The sequence below is a fragment of the Nicotiana tabacum genome, chromosome 8, assembly GCF_000715075.1.
Source record: "Nicotiana tabacum cultivar K326 chromosome 8, ASM71507v2, whole genome shotgun sequence".
Classification (NCBI taxonomy): Eukaryota; Viridiplantae; Streptophyta; class Magnoliopsida; order Solanales; family Solanaceae; genus Nicotiana; species Nicotiana tabacum.
The window spans coordinates 124,550,879-124,569,334 of record NC_134087.1 but is presented as its reverse complement, the minus strand read 5'-3'; the positions used below and the strand labels follow the sequence as shown (position 1 = coordinate 124,569,334).

The 18,456-nt window shown below is 41.3% G+C and overlaps 1 pseudogene; it reads right to left on the bottom strand.

The window, feature by feature from the left end:
* Positions 1-18,456, bottom strand: part of LOC107789096 (protein MICRORCHIDIA 6-like) — a 75,283-nt pseudogene that overhangs the window by 19,857 nt on the left and 36,970 nt on the right.

The window sequence follows — 18,456 nt, the reverse complement described above, 5'->3', positions numbered from 1 at the left end:
TACAGTTCAACGTAGAGATAACAACCAGGGATCTTCTAGGATACCGTCCTATAGTTCCAAATATAAATATCCAGTGGATCTCCCGGGTGTCGTCCCGTAGTCCAACTCAGAGTGCGCAGGGATCTCCCGGAATACCGATCCGTAGTCCCAAATGTAAATACTCAGTACTGGGGGAATCTACCGGGTGCAGTCCCGTAGTTCCAATGTAAAAGGATAGGGGATCTCCCGGAATACCGATCTGTAGTCCCAAAATAACCATGCAAGGGGATCTCCCGGTATACCGTCCCGTAGTCCCAAAGTAAACATACAACAACACGAAGAATACACAATTCAATTCAAATTTCATACCAAGGTAAAACAGGAATTTCTAACCTAGCATGCTGCACATAATCCAAATAAGGCAGTTTGAGCAAGTAAAGCAATTAAGTCAATTAGACATATTTCCCTAAGCTAACAGCAGGCTTAAATTGCAAATAGTATAAACAATAAAGGAAACACAATTTAAGTTACTTAATGAAAACATGATTTTCAACAATTAGCACAAGTACGCACTTGTCACCTCACATACAAGGCATTTCAAATATCAACAATACTAAATCCTAAGGGGAGTTCCCCACCCAAGGTTAGGCAACCTACTTACCTCGAACCGGCTCAAAATCAACCCAAAACCATGCTCTTGCCACGAGTATTCGACTCTAAATGGCTCAAATCTATTCAAATCAATTGCATAATGTAAATATAACTTCAAGTAACTGATCCCACTAATTAATTCTAAGCTAATACGCGAAATTAGGAAAAATGACTAAAATGCCTCCGGGCCCACATCTTGAAATCAAGTAAAATTTACATTTTCAAAATCCTCATACTCTCACGAGTTGAGTCATACCAAAAGTACCAAAACGAACCTCAAGTGGTCCCTCAAATCACCACTCAAAACTCTCCAATTAACCAAGCCCTAACCCTCAATTTACCTCTGATTTTCCTTCAAATTTCATGCTTACAATGATAAAAATCACCACAATAACGAGCTTAAGGACCATAGACCTTACTTCAACGAATCCCTCTGAAAACCTCCCTTGAAAACGCTCTCCAAAGCTTCTTCCCGTTGAAAATTTATGAAAAATAACCCAAATTCGCGAAGGAAATCTTTTTATACTTTCTGACCCAGGTTTTTCACACCTGCGGTCCATTTCCGCTTATACACTACCGCTTCTGCGGTCAAGGGAACCGCTTCTGCAGTTTTCACTTAAGTTCCTTCTCCACACCTGCGACCCAGAATCCGCATCTGCAGTCCCGCAGGTGCGACACACCTCCCGCTTCTGTGGTTTCAGCTCTCTTCACCATGGCTGCATCTGCAGTAGTGATCTCGCTTCTGTATTCTCGCACCTGTGATCCTCAAGCTGCGGGTGCGGTTATGACAGCAAACTCAGCAGCTTCAACAGCAAATTCCCAACTTTAAACTTCCCGTTAACCATCCGAAATCATCCCGAGGCCCCGAGGACCTCAACCAAAAGCACGAACAAGTCAAATACCACTATCCAAACTTATACCAATCCTCAAAACACCTATAACAATATTGAAACATAGAATTAACCATGGATTCAAGCCTAAGAACTCCAAAAACTCTCAAATTACGCTTTCGATCAAAAAGTTTATCAAACCTCGTCTGAATGACCTGAAATTTTGCACACACATCACATTCAACACTACGGAGCTACTCCAACTTTTGGAATTCCATTTCGACCCTTAAATCAAAATCTCAGTATCGAATTGGAAACTTCAAAAATTCAACTTTCGGCATTTCAAGCCTAAATAAGCTACATACCTTCAAAACACAATCCGAACACGCTCCTAAACCCGAAATCACCCAACGGAGCTAACGGAACCAACGAAATTCCATTCCGAGGCCGTCTTCATACTGCTCCAACTACGGTCCAAATTCTAAAACTTAAACTCTCATTTAGGGACTAAGTGTCCCAAAACTCTCCGAAACTCCAAATAAATCCTCCCATCAACTCACAATTGCAGAAACAAACACGGGGAAAGCAGTTAATAGGGGATCGGGACATTAATTCTTAAAACAACTGGCTTGGTTGTTTCATCCTCCTACAATTAAACATTTGTTCATCCTCTAACGAGCATAGAGACATACCTGAAGTAGTGAAAATATGAGGGTAACGGCTGCACATATCCTGCTCGGTCTCCTAGATCACTTCATAGACCGGCTGACCCCGCCACTGGACCTTTACTGATGCAATATTCTATGACCTCAGCTTTCGAACCTGCCTGTCCAATATCGCCACTGGCTCCTCAACATAAGATAGATCCTTGTCCAACTAGACTAAATTGAAATCCAACACGTGTGACAGATCACCGTGATACCTCCGGAGTATCGAAACATGAAATACCGGATGAACTCCTGCCAGGTTAGGAGGTAAGGCAAACTCATAACCAACCTCCCCAACACGCCCCAATCTCAAAGGGACCAATAAACCTCGGACTCAATTTCTCTTTCTTTCCAAATCTCATAACGCCCTTCATAGGCGAAACCCAAAGCAGAACTCGATCTCCAACCATATAGGAAACATCACGAACCTTCGGGTCCGCATAACTCTTCTGTCTGGACTAGGCTGTACGGAGTCTATCTTGAATCACCTTAACCTTCTCCAAAGCATCCTGAATCAAGTCTGTGACCAATAATCTAGACTCACCCGGCACAAACCAACCCATCGGGGATCTACATCGCCTACCATATAAAGCCTCGTACGGTGCCATCTAAATGCTGGACTGATAACTGTTGTTGTAGGCAAACTCCGCCAATGGCAAGAACTGATCCTAAGACCCTCCAAACTCAATCACACACGCACGGAGCATATCCTCAAGAATCTGAATAGTGTGCTCGGATTGTCCGTCCGTCTGAGGGTGAAATGCTGTACTCAACTCCACCCGAGTAACTAACTGTACGACCCTCCAGAATCGTGATGTGAACTGCGTACCTTTATCCGAAATGATAGAAACTGGAATACTATGCAGACGAACAATCTCCCCGATATAAATCTCCGCCAGTCGCTCCGAAGAATAGGTAGTACACACAAGAATGAAATGCGCGGACTTGGTCAGCCGATCCACAATCACCCAAATGGCATTGAACATTCTCAAAGTCTGTGGGAGCTGAACTACAAAGTCTCGGAATCTCTATCTGCTGAAGCAACTCACCCGGTCTCTGGTGCTCATACTTCACCTACTGACAATTGAGACACCGAGCTACAAACCTAACTATATCTTTCTTCATCCGCCTCCACCAATAGTGCTGCCTCAAATTCTGGTACATCTTCGCGGCACCCGGATGAATGGAATACCGCGAACTATGGACCTCCTCTAGAATCAACTCCCGAAGCCCATCAACATTGGGTACACATATTTGACCCTGCATCCTCAATATCCCATCATCACCAATAGTCTCATCTCTGGCATCTCCATGCAGAACCTTGTCCTTGAGGACAAGCAAATGAGGGTCATCAAACTGACGCTCCCAGATACGATCAAACAAGGAAGACCGGGAAACCACGCAAGCTAGACCCCGACCAGGCTCCAAAAGATCCAATCTCACAAACTAGCTGGCTAAGGCCTGAACATCCATCGCCATGGGCCTCTCCGCTACTGGTAAATAAGCCAAACTCCCCAAACTCACCGCCCGACGACTCAAAGCATTGCCACTACATTGTCCTTGCCCGGGTGGTACAAAATAGTGATATCATAGTCCTTCAACAGCTCTAACTACCTCCTCTGACAAAATTTAAGATCCTTATGCTTGAACAGATGCAACAAACTCCGGTGATCGGTATAAATCTCCCAAGGCACATCGTTCAAATAATGACTCCAAATCTTCAAGGCGTGAACAATAGCAGCTAACTTGAGATCATGGAAAGGATAATTCTTCTCATGTACTTTCAACTGTCTAGATACATAGACAATCACCCTACCTTTCTGCATCAATATCGCTCCAAGGCCAATCCTCAAGGCATCACAATAGACAGTATAAGCCCCCGAACCTATAGGCAATATCAAAACTAGGGCTGTAGTTAAAGCTGTCTTGAGCTTCTGAAAGCTCGCCTCATACTCTTCTATCCACTAGAACGGAGCACCCTTTTGGGTCAGCCTAGTCATAGGGGCTGCAATAGAGGAAAACCCCTCAACAAATCGACGGTAATAACCCGTCAAGCCAAGAAAACTACAGATCTTTGTAGCTGAAGATGGTCTGGGCCAACTCTGCACTGCTTCCACTTTCTTCAGATCCACCTGAATACCATCACTCAAAACCACATGGCCCAAGAATGCCACGGAATCCAACCAAAACTTACATTTTGAGAACTTTGCATATAACTTCTTTTCCCTTAAAGTCTGAAGCACTGTCCTCAGGTGCTGGTCATGATCCTCCCGACTCCAGGAATATACCAAAATATCATCAATAAAGACTGATGAACGAGTCAAGATATGGCCGGAACACACTGTGCATCAAATTCATAAAGGCTGATGGGGCATTGGTCAGCCCAAATGACATAACAAGAAACTCGTAATGACCATACCGAGTCCTGAAAGCAGTCTTGGGGATATCTGGCTCCCGAATCTTCAACTGATCGTAACCTGAGCGCAAGTTCATCTTAGAAAACACCCGTGCACCCTGAAGATGGTCAAACAAATCATTAATACGAGGCAAAGGATAATTGTTCTTCACTGTAACTTTGTTTAACTGGCGATAATCAATGCGCATACGTATAGAACCATAATTTTTCTTTACAAACAAGACAGGAGCACCCCCAAGGTGATACACTAGGCCGAATAAAACCCTTATCAAGCAATTCCTGTAATTGATCCTTCAACTTCTTCAACACAGGAGGGGCCATATGATACGGAGGAATAAAAATGGGCTGAATTCCCGACAATAGATCAATGCCAAAATCAATATCTCTATCGGGCGGCATGCTCGGAAGATCAGCTGGAAACGTATCAGGAAAATCCCGTACTACTGGGACTGAATCAACCGTAGGGGTATCAATACTGACATCTCTCACATAAGCTAGATACGCGTCATACCCCTTCTCAACCATACACTAAGCCTTAAGGAATGAAATAACTCTATTGGAAGTATGATCTAAGACACCCCTCCACTCTACTCGCGGTATACACCTGCCATAGCCAGCATCACGATTTTGGCGTGACAATCAAGAATAGCATAATGGGGTGACAACTAGTCCATGCCTAAGATAACATCAAAATCTACCATGCTGAACAATAATAAATTAGCTCTACTCTCAAAACCACTAAGGGCAACCCCACACGATCGATAGACGCGGTCCACAACAAGAGAATCTCCCACAAGAGTAGAAACAAAAACAGGGGTACTCAAAGAATCCCAAGGTACACCCAAATGCGGGGCAAAATAAGAAGACACATAAGAATAGGTGGAGCTTGGATCGAATAAAACCGATGCATCTCTATGACAAACTAGGACAATACTTGTGATGATAGAATCGGAGGCGACAACCTCGGTTCGGGCAGGAAGGGCTTAATATCTGGCATGGACTCCCCCTCTAGGGTGACCTCTACCTCTCCGACCTCCACCTCTAGCTGGCTGAGCAGGTGGGGTAGCAACTGGAGCTATAACCATATCCTGAGAAGTCTGCAGGGCACGTTATGGCTGAGAAGTCTGTAGAGGTGCACCCCTCATATGTTTGGGGAAATCCCTCACCATATGGCATGTGTCACCACACTCAAAACAATCTTTGGGAGGACGTGGTGACTGTGACTAGCTTGGGCCAAGTCTGCTGAACTGACCACTAAAAGCACCCCGCGCAGGAGGCGCACTAGATACTGGAGGTGCATAATAAGGCTCGTGAGGCCTAGGAAGAGCTGGAATACCACTAGCTGCTGGAAGAGATGAATGAATGGGGCAACTCATATAACCCCTACCATGACGAACTACAACTGGAGCATGGGCAACCAGAATAATGGCCCGACTCTCGAGACCTCTTGGTCTCCCTCTCCTCTCTCTCCCTAGCATGCATACCCTCAATCCTCCTAGCAATGCTCACCACTTGCTTATTAGAAATATCCATCTCCAACTCACGAGCCATGCTAGATCTGATGTTGGGAATAAGCCCCTCAATAAACCGGCGAACCCTCTCGTGAACAGTAGAAACCAATGCTGGGGCATGTCTAGCCAAGCTAGTGTAATAGACAGCATACTCCGAGACAGTCATAGTACCCTGGCGCAAATGCTCAAACTCTGCGCGCCATGCGTCCCTAAGGCTCTGAGGAACATACTCTCTCAGGAACATATCTCAAAACTGAGTCCAAGTCAGGAAAGCTGCCTCATCCGGATTGTCTAACTCATAAGTACGCCACCACTCATAGGCAGCTCCTCGAAGCTGGAAGGTAATGAAGGAAACCCCGCTCGATCCTGATATACCCATGGTATGGAGAATACGGTGGTACTCATCTAGAAATCCCAAAGCATCATCAGATGCTAGACCACTAAATACAGGAGGCTTGTACTTCTTGAACCTCTCAAACCTGAGCTGCTCATCCTCGAAAGTCGCTGCCCAGTCCTCGGGTTGATCTGGGATTGCAGGCTATACAGAAATAATCTCTGGGACCTGATCAACATGCACTCGCTGCTCAGGAGTGTGGGTAGCAGGAGTCTGTGCTCCTCTCCTAGCCTAAGACATAGCTGCAGCAAGGGAAAGCAACCCTGCCTGAGCTAGAGCGGTGTACATGCTCATGAACTGTGCAAGAGTCTCCTGGAGCGTTGGTTTAGTAGTAGTAGTAGGCATATCAGGTGCCTGGACTCTGGCTGGAACTCTTGGTGGTACCTCGGTGGCAGCTCGCGCGGGTGCTCTGGCTGCACCAAGTGCACGTCCTCGGCCTCTATCTCGTCCCCGACCTCTGACAGCTCCAGTAGGGGGCGTGGGTGCCTAATCATCTCTGGTAGCACGTGTCCTCACCATATGTGAGAGAATAGAAGACAGAAGTTTAGAATGGTGATATCAAAATCTCGCACGACAAGGAAATCAAATGAATTGGAATTTTCCTAACAGTTACATAACCTCTCGTAGATAAGTACAGACGTTTTCGTACCGATCTGCGAGACTCTAATTAAACAAGATACATTTTTTAATTCTTACCTTGAAGGATCCTAAGTGGAACAAGAACATCATAAAGTAGCCAAGTCAAAAAGAACATTTAACTTGGAATACAAGAACATTTACCTAAAATAGTTCTAACAAACGGAAGTATTGTGTCAGGGTAGGTAGGAAGAATAGAAGAAACAATAATCGGGCACTATTTAATATGACAAAAATCTAATTGATGGAGGAAGAACTTTAAGGCAGAATGAGGCCTTATTACATATTCTCATCAAAAGACAGTGTCATGTGAACCAAAAGTGAGAAACAATACCTTTAATTCCCAAAACTTATGACCAGATCCAATTTGGTCCTTCAAGTCAATTTGGTAAAAGTGTTGGTCCAGAAATTCTTAAATTAAATGTATTTAAAAGTGAAAAAGCGCAAAAAAGTGACAAGGCTCATCGGGCATGAGTGAAAAGCAAGAACTGAAGCACATGCTTTGTCAAAGTGAAACACATAATTTACAAAATAGAAAAATATCAAGCATTGTTGTTTTTAGAACCTAAATAATCAAATTGCAATAAAGATTGATAATTTAAGCATCCAATATACAACTCGGATATTAAGCCAACCCCTTAAACTTGAGATTTAAAGAATGGATCGCTTCTCGTTGGGATCACGTTGCACATCCTTATTTGAAATGCTCACTTCTCTGAGGCGCACGGGTTCACCAATGAAGTGATAACCCCTCACTTCGCATTGCTTCATCACCTTAAGCAACGAAAAGATGGTTTTTAATAACACTGCTTAAATCAGCAACAGATCCAACCAAACAAACAAATAGATGAAAGCTAAATAGTACCCCCTAAGTTCAACTACTTTAAGCAACGAAAAGATGACTATTATTAACACCAGTTAAATCAGCAACAGATCCAACCAAACAAACAAGTAGTTGAAATGTCACGACCCGAGTTCGCCATCCATGAATTGTCGTGATGGCACCTAGTCTCTACGACTAGGTAAACCCAACAAATTGCAGAAAAGAAAACAACAGAGATAAACTCGTCAAAACTGTAGAAAAATATCAAATGAAAGTTTAAGATGCCACTCGGCATATACAATACAACTCTCAAACTGAAACTACATTTTCCAAAACCCGGAATCTCATGAAATCACAAGGTATTGAATAACTACAAGTATCTAACTCCAGAATGTCTAAACAAAAGTAAATACAGAAGGGCTGGTATTATAAGGGAGAATGGAAAGGGACTCTTCGGTCTGCGGACGAGGCAGATATACCTCGAAGTCTCTGGAGAATCCCCTCCCCTCAAGGGTAGTAGGGCTGAGTCGAAGTACCTGGATTTGCACATGAAAAACATGCGCAGAAAGGGCATGAGTACACCACAGCGGTACTCAGTAAGTGCCAAGCCTAACCTCGGTCGAGTAGTGACAAGGAAGGTCAGGGCCCTACTAAGTTTAAATGAAAATCAAGGTATAATAGTATAGAATAAGAGAGTATAATTAAGTGCAACAATAAAAAGTAACACAGGATAGACAGAACAAAATCAACTATAACTGAGATAAAATAATCACAAAAAGGAATACAGTTCAACGCAGAGATAACAATCGGGGATCTTCCAGGATACCGTCCTATAGTTCCAAATATAAATATCCAGTGGATCTCTCAGGTGTCGTCCCGTAGTCCAACTCATAGTGTGCGGGGATCTCTCGGAATACCGATCCATAGTCCCAAACATAAATACTCAGAACTAGGGGAATCTACCGGGCTCAGTCCCATAGTTCCAATGTAAAAGTGCAGGGAGATCTCCCGGAATACCGATCCGTAGTCCCAAAGTAAGCATGCAGGGGGATCTCCCGGAATACTGTCCCGTAGTCCCAAAGTAAACACACAGCAACAACTCGAAGAATACACAATTCAATTCAAATTTCATACCAAGGTAAAATAGGTATTTCTAACATAGCATGTTGCACATAATCCAAATAAGGCAGTTTGAGCAAGTAAAGCAATTAAGTCAATTAGACATATTTCCATAAGCTAACAGCAGGCTTAAATTGTAAGTAGTATAAACAGGAAAGGAAACATAATTTAAATTACTTAATGAAAACCAGATTTTCAATAATTAGCACACGTACGCACTCGTCACCTCACGTACAAGGCATTTCAAATATCAACAATACCAAATCCTAAGGGGAGTTCCCCACACAAGGTTAGGCAAGCCACTTACCTCGAACCGGCTCAAAATAAACCCGAAACTACGCTCTTTCCATGGGTACTCGACTCCAAATGGCCCAAATCTATTCAACTCAATTGCATAATATAAATATAACTTCAAGTAACCGATTCCACTAATAAATTCTAAGTTAATACGTGAAATTAGGAAAAATAACCAAAATGCCCACCGGGACCACGTCTCGGAATCGGGTAAAATTTACATTTTCAGAATTCTCATACTCTCACGAGTTTAGTCATACCAAAAGTACAAAAATCGGACCTCAAATGGTCTCTCAAATCACTACTCAATGCTCTCCAATTAACCAAGCCCTAACCCTCAATTTACCACTAATTTTCCTTCAAATTTCATGCTTACAATGATAAAAATCACCACAATATTGAGCTTAAGGACCAAAGATCTTACCTCAATGAATCCCTCTTAAAATCTCCCTTGAAAATGCTCTCCAAAGCTTCTTCCCGTTGAAAATTTATGAAAAATAACCTAAATTCGCGAAGGAAATCTTTTTATACTTTCTAACCCAGGTTTTTCGCACCTGCGGTCCATTTCTGCTTCTGTGCTACTGCTTTTGCGGTCAAGGGAACCACTTCTACGATTTTCACTTAAGTCCCTTTCTCCGCACCTGCGACCCAGAATTCGCATCTGCGGTCCCGCAGGTGCGGAACATCTCCCGCTTCTAAGGTTTCAGTTGTCTTCACCTTTGGCCACATCTGCGGAAGTGATCTCACTTCTGTTTGCTCGCACCTGTGGTCTGTAAGCGCAGGTGCGGTTATGACAGCAAACTCAGCAGCTTCAGCTGCAAATTTCCAACTCCAAACTTCCCGTTAACCATTCGAAATCATCCCGAGGCCCTCGGGACCTCAACCAAATGCACGAACAAGTCATATACCACTATCCAAACTTATACCATTCCTCAAAACACCTACAACAACATCGAAACATCGAGTTAACCATGGATTCAAGCCTAAGAACTCCAAAAACTCTCAAATTACACTTTCGATCAAAAAGTCTATCAAACCTCGTCCGAATGACCTAAAATTTTGCACACACGTCACATTCAACACTACGGAGCTACTCCAACTTTCAGATTCCATTCCGACCCTTAAATCAAAATCTCACTATCGAACGGGAAACTTCAAAAATTCAACTTTCGGCATTTCAAGCCTAAATAAGCTACGGACCTCCAAAACACAATCCGAATACGCCCCTAAGCCCGAAATCACCCTACGGAGCTAACGGAACCAACAGAATTCCATTTCGAGACTGTATTCACACTGCTCCGACTACGGTCCAAATTCTAAAACTTAAACTCTCATTTAGGGACTAATTGTCCCAAAGCTCTCCGAAACTCCAAATAAATCCTCCCGTCAACTCACAATAGCAGAAACAAATATGGGAAAAGCAATTAATAGGGGATCGGGGCATTAATTCTTAAAACGATCGGTCGGGTCATTACATGAAAGCTAAAGAGTACCCCCTAAGTTCAACTGCTTAAAGGTATATAGGTCGGAAGCTTTATGTTTAGGATAAGTTTAAAATAGTCCATTATTGTACTCTTGAGTGGTTTTGGTCCTTTGAGTTCACTAAAAAGAGCACTTTTGATCGCTGCCAAATATTTAAAAAAAATTGGAAGTTAGATTTAAAGAGAACAATGGAAAGAAACAATTATTCAGCCGAAAACATCAAGAAAGTCCCGTCAAATCCTCGAAATTGCAACACCAAAACATGCACAAGACACCAGAAATAGAATTAAAAAAATAGCAGCAATTGCACCTCCAATTTTGAGTTTCTGTTCAATTTTTTTCCCACAAATCCATTAAATCTGACAATTAGAGTTTGATAAATATTTGATAGAGACAAAAAATGCTTACTTTTGGCTAACTTAAAGGACCAAAACCCCTCAGGGTATATTTAAGGGACTTTTAGACCTACCGCAAAACATAAAGGACCCCATTTTGACTGCTACATACTACAGAGTGTAAAATTCTCCCATGATGAAAGAAGGAAAATGGTAAACAACACGTGCAATTATAATCCACTGGTATCAAACCTGTTCTTCATACAGCAGCTAAATACAACAACGTCAGCCCCAAGTCTCATCGAACTTGTCTTGAAACCATTTCCATCTAAAAGGGGACACATTACTTACATAAAAAAATGAGAGAACGGGAAAGGAAAAACAATTACTGAATCTCCATACACTGTCCAATGGCTGATTTGGACTTCTTATCTGAAAATCCAAAACTCAGACAGCAACGCATGGCTTCGGGGTCCATTCCACCACCATTATCTAGTAGAATAATAGAAATTGTCAGTCTCATATTAACAGTTGTACAACCAGAAGAACAACAAACTTCACTATCAGAAGAGCAAAAAAACCCAGAAAGAAATGGATACCTTGAATTAATAAAGCTGAACTTCAATCCTTCGGGTTTAATAATTTATCTATAGCGACGAAGGTGGCCCCATTTTCTATCTGCCAAACAAATGAAACATGAAATGCGAAAATAGAAAAGTAAGGACACTCAACTGCATGAGATGGTTGAGCAACAACTTTATCACATACATGATTGATTATATGCCCTGAGATTGTCATCTATATTTGAAAAGATAAAAAAGAGAAACCTCTTACTGAATTGAGAGGTGAACAACATATTATAGAGTTTTCATATAGGAGTTTAGCTTATATCAAATAAGGAACTTTCCTACTAATTGCTTTTGTGAGAATACATGGGAGAAAAATCTATTTATTAACAATGATATAATGAGCCATATATATAATACATATTCTACTCCTTCTACATATAGGACTAGGACATATTCTACTCCTACTACATATGGGACTAGGACATACTCTACTCCTACTAATATGGGACTAGGACTAATTACAGATAACTATCTAACACTCCCTCTCAAGCCGGAGCATACAAATCATATGTACCGAGCTTGTTATATATGTAACTAATACGAAGACCAGTGATGGACTTGGTAAATATTTGCAAGCTGATCATTCGACATACAAGGACACAAGATTCCCCCTGAGCAACAAAACCAGGTGGTTGATGATAAACAGGAGTTGGCTAAAAGGTCGCCGGAAAAATCTTAAAAGAGTGAGACAAAGCCAAATTCTAAACTACAAAATAGATTTTAAAACAGCACCAGAAAGCAGAAATTTTTTTCTGGAAATTACTGTTCACGCCGTAAAAAATAAAAATTATCAGACTTTGATGTAATTTATATGGGTAGGATCAGAATCACTGGAAAAGCAAGTTGTCCTGAAGAAGTTTTGTCAAAAAGTGGCCATAATGACTCACACGCACCGGAAAAGTTACTGTAGCTCGCAGGGACCCTAGTTCTGGCGGCGCGTGAGGAACTTTCTACCGGAGTGATTGACTGGGGTTTTGTTGCCTGGCTTTTCCGAACAAGATAGTAGTGTTGGTTTTCGCACAACACTTACTAATGGGGAGATAATGCAAATCAATCTTGAGTCGTCAACCGAAAAGACGCACGGTGACTGACTTTTCTGTTCCGATCGGACTGAAATTTCTGGGGTTTAGTCGCACAAGGGTTTCAGATATAATGGTGGTACTGGTATATGCACAGTACCACTTAGCAGTGATGAGCCCTGGGAACAAGATGAAGTTGCCGGAAAATTGCACGGCGATGAGATCTTTCTTCCCGGATGTCGCTAGAATGACGCACAACGATAATTTTCTCACTGAAGCTCTGATACCATGTGAGAATGCACGGGAGAAAAATCTATTTTTTTACAATAATACAATGAGCGCTATATATAATACATATTCTACTCCTAATACATATAGGACTACGACATATTCTACTTCTACTGTGAGAATGCACGGGAGAAAATCTGATATTATTCACATATCTTAACAATGATACAATGATCCCTATATATATATATAATACAGGTCATACTCCTAATACATATGGGTAGGGGTGTTCATGGTTCAGTTTGGATCGGTTTTTCCCTAAAAAGAAACCAAACCAAGTAAGTTGGTTTTTCAAATATTAGAACCAAACCAAATCGATTAAGTCGGTTTTTTCTCGATTCGGTTTATGTCGGGTTTTCGTTTTTTTTTTGGTTATTTGTGGGTTTTTTCTTAAATATAAGACATACACTACTAAACACATATTCCGGAGACCACATTTTCAACGTAACACTATCAAATCAATTGCCCTTCGAAAATTCTATTATTTACCAAGATATATTGATGATAATTGAATCAAATAGTGATAAATAATTTAAGGACTCAATTAAAAATATATTATTTTTAACACGAAATGGATTCTTACACTTAACAAAAGAAAACTACCAATCAAACTAGAATGTAAAGGTAAAGAACTATACTAAAAGTGCAAACTATTAAAATTCACCATTAAATATTTGAAACCTTGTATAAAAATATACATATATATAGGTGTAATAATAAATTTGAAATAACTACTCCTATAGTCGGGTTTTTTCGGTTTTTTCTGATTAAAATCAAACCCAAACCAAATTTGATCGGTTTTTAAAATTCAAAACCAACACCAAACCAAACCATAAAGTATCGATTTTTTGGTCGGTTTGGTTTGGTTTTCGGTTTGCTTCGATTTTTCGGGTTTTTATGAACACCCCCACATATGGGATTAAGGTTATTTAATACTATTTAACTACCAAACTAACACTCCCCCTCAAGTTGGTGCATATAAATCATATGTACCGAGCTTGTTACATATATAACTAATACGAGGACCAGTGAGGGACTTGATGAAAATATCAGCAAGTTGATCATTCGACTTCACAAATTTTGTAGCAATATCTCCTGAGAGTATCTTTTCTCTGATGAAGTGATAATCAATCTTAATGTGTTTAGTCCTCTCATGGAACACCGGATTTGATGCAATATGAAGGGCAGCTTGATTATCGCACACAAGTTCTATCTAGCTGATGTCACCAAATTTCAACTCCTTGAGCAATTGTTTGATCCAAATTAGCTCACATGTCGCCATAGCCGTTGCTTGATATTCTGCTTCTGCACTTGATCGAGCAACTACATTTTGTTTCTTGCTCTTCCAAGACACGAAATTGCCTCCTACTAAAACACAATATCCAGACGTAGAACGTCTGTCAGAAGGTGATCCTGCCCAATCAGTATTTGTAACCAACGATCTACTCATGACCTCGATCCTCAAACAATAACCCTTTTTCTGGAGCCGATTTTATATACCGAAGAATGCAGATAACTGCATCCCAGTGGCTATCACACGGATAATCCATAAACTGACTTACAACATTCACAGGAAAGGAAAAATGTCAGGTTTAGTCACTGTGAGATAATTTAATTTACCAACCAGCTCCTATATCTTGCAGGATCGCTAAGCGACTCCCCCTATCCTGGCAGAAGTTTAGAATTTGGATCCATCAGAGTGTCAATCGATCTACAACCTGTCATTCCTGTCTCCTCAAGAATGTCTAAGACATACTTCCGTTGTGATATCACAATACCTAAGCTAGAGTGAGCGACCTCAATACCCAGAAAATACTTTAGTTTGCCCGGGTCCTTTAGTCTGAAAGTGTTGAGAGAGATGTTGCTTCAATTTAGTAATACCATCCTGATCATTGTTGGTAATAATAATTGTAAGCATGTGATTTTTGGCTTCGCGAAAGTTACTCCAAAAAGAAAAGAAAATCAAAAAATATATGTCTTGTCATTGAGTGATTTGTATTTAATGTTAATTTGTGTGTTAATTGTTATAGGTATTAACCAATGTGTGTGTAATTCTATTTTTAATTTTTTCTAATTTTACAATTTATTTAGGAATTTAGTTTAAATTTGGTTAATTAGAAAGGGAAAGGGTTGTGGGAAAATCAGATTGGGCCCCAAAGAGAGGCCCAAAACCAGCACAAGGACCCGGTCCAAACCAGGCCTGCCCAGGCACGGACCCAAAACAACGCCGCATAGGGCATCTTATTTGAGCCGTCCGTTCAAACTCATCCAACGAACCACACTCACACCCATAACCCGACCTGTTTACTCGGGTCAACCCAACCCCTCACTTAAACCAAAACGACCCCATTTACATACCAAACGACCCCATTCTGTCACTCACCAGTAGATCCAAGCCGTTGAGATCACTTGATCAAATGGCCCTGATCTATCTTCCCCTTCCGTATATAAACCCTCCATCACACCCCACGCCCCTATCCAAACACCCCCGGCTTCATCGTCTCCAGAGCCTAACCCTAATATCCCAAACCCTAGCCGCCCCCCTTCACCTTCACTGTAAAGCCGGCGGAAAGGACGCCGGTGAACACCCCCTTAACACCCCTGATGCATCTCACCACCCCAAACCCAAATCTGTTACCCCCTGGCCTCGAATCACACTCCATCATCTCGAATCTTGATTTGAAGATTCGAGACCAAACCCCGATCTACACCAAACCAACCCAGATTCACACTAGACAACCCCTTGACCTCCCTCGTGACCAAACCAAGCTTGGTTTGGTCCGAATCTACCCACAAATCCTAGAATCTCAAATCTGAAGATCCAAACCCTAGAACACAAGAACCTGGGGAATCCGGCCAGTTTTAATAGAGGTTTGAGGTCTAATAGACCTTAATCAAGGTGTTCTCAGTTGAGAACACCCCGATTAAAGTTTGTTCGGCCTCAAATGGTCAAATCTAATTCAGACCTGGGTCGGCTTTGGTTGAACATTTTCAGTAAGTTTTCTTTTTCTTTTCAGTTTTGTTTAAGTATTGTCTGAATTTGTTAAGCATGTTTTGTTGTAGTTGTTTGGTGTTTCTGATATTTTTTCAATTTCTTCCGTCTTTGTAAAGACCTTTTATTTGGTCATTTGTTCTCCTGTGTATATGTGAATACGTCTTGTGATATATATGCTCGATGAGATTAGTCGTCGAATAGATAGTTCATATGGCCTCCCAGTGATTGTGCAAAGTTGTCTGAAGCCATTCGGGACCCTGTACGTGTTGTTTATGTGATCGACTGGTTATTTCTTGTTATAATTAGTATAGTCGATTTGATAAACATCGTCGATTAGTTTTCTATGACTGAATGATCAAATGTTCTGATAACTTCACATGACTGATCGAACTTTGTTGTTAATTGGATGCTTGACTTTGTTTGAGATTAGTTTGTAACTGCATTTGCAAAACAACTAAACGATTCAGTCTAGGGCAGCTCTGAATTTAAACTTTCAGAAGTTCAAAATGCCCTACTGTTGCAATGGGTTAATACAGTAATAACCAGGGTCTAACAGGGGTAGTTTGGGGTTTGAAAGAACAAAAAAGCTTAGTTTACGTGAGCTGACAAATAGAGTACTGAATTAGGATTAAACTAATGTAATAGTGGGGAGCCAAACTTGGTAGCATGGGGCTGATTGAATAAAAAAGGGGTGCCCATGTTTTGGGCAAAAAATACAGGCTAAAGGCCTGTCGAATGGATGGGCATGGGGAAGACTTTTAGTTTAAAAAGAAGTTATGGGCAGGAAGGAGGGAAAGGGTTCAAGGCATCTTAATGCTTGCCATTTCTGCCTATAAAGAGGATTGTTTCAGAACATAAAGGAGGTGGACATTTTTAGTCTTCAGAAGGGTTTTAAGTTGAAAAAGAACTGACAGAAAGAAACATAAAGAAAATTTCAGAATACTGTAACAAAGCATTGTCTGAACACTGCATAAGAGTGCAAGTTGGTCAAGCTGTCTTTGCCAATTGTTGTTGGGTTAGTTGCCGAGCTGTTTGTGACTATTGAGCTGCTGGTGCTGTTACATTGAATATTCTGGGTTTTCTGCTGTTTTACACTCTGTGTCTGGGATTGTTTGCTTGGTGCTCGACCACCTGTGGGCTTCATTGTTGTTGCTGTATTGTTGTTGTTTGGTTGCCTGTTGCTGACTCCTTTCTTCTTCTCCTTCTTATTGTTCAAACATCCAGGTACACGACTAATACTGTCAACGTAACTTGAAGTTGAGTATGAATACAAAAGAGAAGAGTTGAAGATTGTTTATTTTATGCATAATCTGTATATTGAATATCATGTGATGTTTAATGGTTTACATTTTTGCCTGGATACGGGAGTTAGCCCTCCTATATAGTGAATGCAAATGTGGGGTAACTTAATGTCGTATTGTGCGTGTAAGCTGATAGGCAATAGGATTGACAGTGTAGTAGGCTATATTTTAGAAATTAGCTATGTTTGTGATTAGCATGTCCTTTAATGCATGTCAAGTATGAAACTATCCATTGTTAGTTAATTTCATTTCCTTTTGATAAATTGCCTCCTTATAATTGGCAAACCATTGCTTTAAAACAAACAGCGCAAGTCTGCACTTCTCAACCTCACGAAGGTTGAGCCCGAATCGAACGAACCCAGCAGGCTTTCATCAGAAAGGCAGTGGCCCAGGCCCAGCCGATACTGTGTGGGCTGGGTTTGGGCCCATAATGTTCGATTAGCTGCCCATGTGCATGGCCATGTTTTCTTATTCTACAAAGGCATTCAGAATCCCGTTATAAATAACCTGCAAGCATGTAATTGAGTAGGATCATTTTACTTTCAATTAGTAGAGACAAATGCGACAAGAAAACATAGCCGCTATAGGATATCCTTCTAAAAAATAAAGATGAGATGAGCCTTCGACGAATAAAAATGCACAAGCTGCGAGGCCCTCGTTAAATGTGTATATAAAGCACTTAGTTTCCAGGGCGGGCCGTTTAGCAAATCTCACGATGTTTCTAGGATCGCGGGTGCATTTCATGTGACGCAATCTAAAAACATGTTTTAAACGATGTTCACATTCCTTAAGATATAATAAAAGCGGTGAAAAGATAAAATTGGCACAAGGGTTCATAATTGTATTAAAATCAGATAAATAAGCCGAATATGACAGTTGAGCGACCGTGCTAGAACCACGGAACTCGGGAATGCCTAACACCTTCTCCCGGGTTAACAGAATTCATTATCCGGATTTCTGGTACGCAGACTGTAGTATGGAGTCATTCTTTTCCTCGATTCGGGATTAAAATTGGTGACTTGAGACACCCTAAATCTCCCAAGTGGC